Here is a 3,719-nt window from a genome sequence, read left to right as displayed (position 1 = left end):
CGCTATTTTATTAATATTTCCATGCTTGGATTGAGATTCATTCCAATTAATTAATAGAGTTTTTGAAGCCGAGCTCCACATAACTTGTAGTGGTTACAACACAAAAGCTACGTATGCTAATCATGAGATGTATAGGGGAAAGAAATTAATTACCAAAAACTGCATAATGTGTTTAGAAACTTGAAGAAATCAAACACAACACACTTTTCGTTATGCTCTATTTTATGCAATAAAAGAGACTTGATATTTAGGGACATTATTAGGAAGAAAGATTCCCCAATGCTTCTCAAGTTCAGGAGTTTTCTGATTCTCATCAATGAGAGAAAAAATGTAAGTGTCCAAAGTCTTCCTTGGCCTTCTAGAAGTTCCCCTTTTGACACTCTTGAACAAATTTGAGTTGTAAGCGAATGCATTCGATACGGTATTCTCCATCCCTCTGGTCGTGGGCCACCCCGTCTCCGTCACCACAACCTTGAGGCTGGGCCCACCGGCCTTCTCGAGAGCCGCGTGGACCGAGTCAACCATGGCATGGAATAAGTTTTGGTATTGGTATGGTCCATCCCTAAGCACAACCGATTTAGAAGTTGATAGGTCGTATTCTAGGCCTTGGTTACTGGTCAGTATGATGTGCATAATTGATTATATCTGCAAAACAGTTGCTCAAAGTGTGCAGGTTGAGTGTTCTAGCGAGTAGGCAAAGCTTCAGATACTTCAGGTGAAAAGGGCATCAGAACGATTACATACTGACCAGTATGCATGCAAAAATGGCTCGAGATGGAGAAGAAGGATAGCTGGGACTGATCAACCACAATTAAGGGAAAAGAAGTAATCTCGCCACGAGGTTTTACCCTAAAATCAAGGGTAAGCCTCCCTATAAAAGGAAGCCACTTGGAGAGAGAGAGGGGACTCTCATTCATCATCATCACTCTTAGGTAGAATTCTTTCGGTAGTTCAGTCCTTCAGCTCAGTCCAGAGTCTCATTCCTCGCCGCAACCAATGATCACCTGAGTTCCAGAAGTTCCTGGAGTTCCAGACGTTCTCATCTCAGTCAGCAAGATCGTAGTTAGAAGTTCCATCGCCCGGAGTGGCAGAAACAATCTTTATTTCGCTTTTGTAGTTTAAATTGCTTGCTTTTCTTTACACTGGATGCTTTGTTGCTTTTGAATTCCGCCGCTTAGAAGTACTTCGTTTGAAGATCCGAACATGTTTGATGCTATGAAGCTGTTTTCTGTTCAGTTTACTTCGCCGATTTCTTTTCCCTGCCTAGTTAGTGTAGATCTAGCGTTTTCGGTTATCTCTAGTGTTGAATCGCAATTTTCAGTCTAGTAGTTAAATTCTCTGAGTTAGCGAGTTTGTTTTCTGTTTGATTGCGTTTGAAGATAGTTTCATGCAAGGTTCAGTTGATTGTTTCATATCATCGTTCATGTTGACCAGTAGGCAGAGTTTCGATTTCGGTGTTTGATTTTTGATTTGGAATCTTTGATTGTAGATCTGAGTTCATGAGTTATTAATCTGTGTTTTAATGGTGCTGAATCTGGTTTGTTTTCTGATTTTAGTTTGTGTTCGTTGAAGAAGATGATGTCCATATCAAATGTTGGGGACCACTTGCTTTTTAAATGCTTTTTGCTTTTCGTCCTTCACTTTTAATTATACCCTGCAGACCTGTCAGCCTAGTCACCACAACTACCACTACCTTCTGATATTCCGTTTAGCCCAAAATAGAAACCCAGTACTTTTCGAATATTTCCATTTCACCATGTCCACGTACACCGTTGCATATCAGAATCTTTTCACACCCCTAGCCAGTAGGATACCACTTTCAATTTCTTGTCTAGGTAGAGACTCAACCCAAGCGTGGTAGCTAACCAAACCCTCCAGAATATCACCACAATCACTCCAACCGTCACCATCTCTGTGGGATTCGACCCCTACCTTCACTATACTACCCAGTAGAAGAGGGTTGAGGAATTATTGATACCAGGTTTTAGGCTTAGCAGGGGATTGTTTCATCTTGATCAGTAGGATACATCCTTGTTTGAACGACACCTACGCAAACCTGCTCTTTCAAAAGTACATAATGCATAGTCTAAATGAATATTGGTGGGGTCACTAGCATATGCAAAATATGGATACACATCAATTAGAAAAGCACTATGTGTTTTGAGAAGAAATTTGATGATTGGATCGATGAACGATTCTCGGAATTCGGGTGGGAATGCCCCGGCTGAGGGAGGGTAGGATACTCCGATAACCGACATGCTTAGGACCGCGGAGACCTTGATTCTCCGAAGCCTGGCCGCGGCCAGGGTATTGGAGATGCGTTGCATGGCTGCCGGGATGTAGGGTGCGATGTGGGGTTGTCCGCCGGGTTCATCTCGTTGCCAACGGAAATGTAGCGGAAGTTGACGTATTGGTACTTGCGGATGTTGTTTCGGACCCAAGATGTCGCGATAGATGGATCTGTCACGATGCCTTGGATGTCTTCGTTAGGTACCCCAACGATGACAGAGATGTTGGTGCCTTGAAGTGCTTCGAGAATTGCTGGATTAGGGTTGTATAATCGAATGTTACCAATGTTGTTACGCTTGATTAGATTGACGATTTCTCTTGATGGTCGTAGATTGTCGCCAAGGGTGCCATAGCACACTCCCGTCCTAGCATCTAAATTCACCTATCCATCCAAAAAAACAAAAAAGTTAGTACTACTTATTTTATTTGAGATTTCCATAAAAGTTGAGAAAGGGATAAACCTGCAGTGTAGATGCAAAGCATGGCTATTGCCATTAGCATAAGGTGTTGCTTTGATGATCTCTTCATTATGACTAAATTTTATTAAAAATATTTGTGACCACTGATTTATGGTGTTTGAGAAAGGGAGGAGTCTCATTTCAAAGACAATTAAAGATTAGTAATTATACTATTTGCCATTTCTTAATCGTGGATATTTACATTGGATACATAGCCACATTGTCACATGAGGTTTTTAGGAAAAAAAAGTTGACCAATTAAGTAAATATTAATTCATAGTGAATATATCGATATTCTTATACCGTTATTCTAGACTTTATCAATTAATAGCTCTCCATGTTTGTCTTACATTTATTGATTTGGGTAAAGATTTATTAACAAATATTGTATATACAAATTACCCTTATATTTTAAACCGGTTTTTATTTAAATCAATTTTATTATTTTCTTACTAATTTATCCTTTTTATCTTTATATGGAAAATTATGAATATGTGGAAGATCAATACAATATATATGGAAATTTCATAAATTAAGAAAATTAAAATTTAGGTAGCCAAGATTTTTGCTTATACATATGTTTTAAACAAATAAATATACTACTACTAATATTTAGTACTAAACTATCTTTAAATTCAAAATTATAAGATAACATATCTTAAAAAATTTTATACTTATTTCTTGTGTATTTAACAATAAAGTGATGAAAACAAAAAAAAGTTACTTTATAATTTTAAATTAATGTTACATAGTATAAATTTAAGGGGAAAAAACCAAAAATTTAAAAGAACCAAGCTCCAATATATCAATTATATACGAATAATATAGTAAAGACTAAAAAAAATATGAACAATTATTAGTATTATTTTAGTGAACGATCATATTAGAAAATAGTATATACATCTAGTTGTTTATATAGCTTCAAATTTTAGTGATAAGTTAATAAAATAATTAAATGTGAATGATTATTAC

General features: G+C 37.1%; 1 pseudogene; it reads right to left on the bottom strand.

Annotated features, from left to right (window-relative positions):
* Positions 1-222: 222 nt before the first annotated feature.
* On the bottom strand, positions 223-2,817 carry LOC121770372 (annotated as a pseudogene).
* Between the last annotated feature and the right edge of the window lie 902 nt (positions 2,818-3,719).

The sequence above is a fragment of the Salvia splendens genome, chromosome 16 (genome assembly GCF_004379255.2).
Source record: "Salvia splendens isolate huo1 chromosome 16, SspV2, whole genome shotgun sequence".
Lineage (NCBI taxonomy): Eukaryota > Viridiplantae > Streptophyta > Magnoliopsida > Lamiales > Lamiaceae > Salvia > Salvia splendens.
The sequence above is the reverse complement of the archived record's forward strand: the minus strand, read 5'-3'. Positions and strand labels throughout refer to the sequence as shown.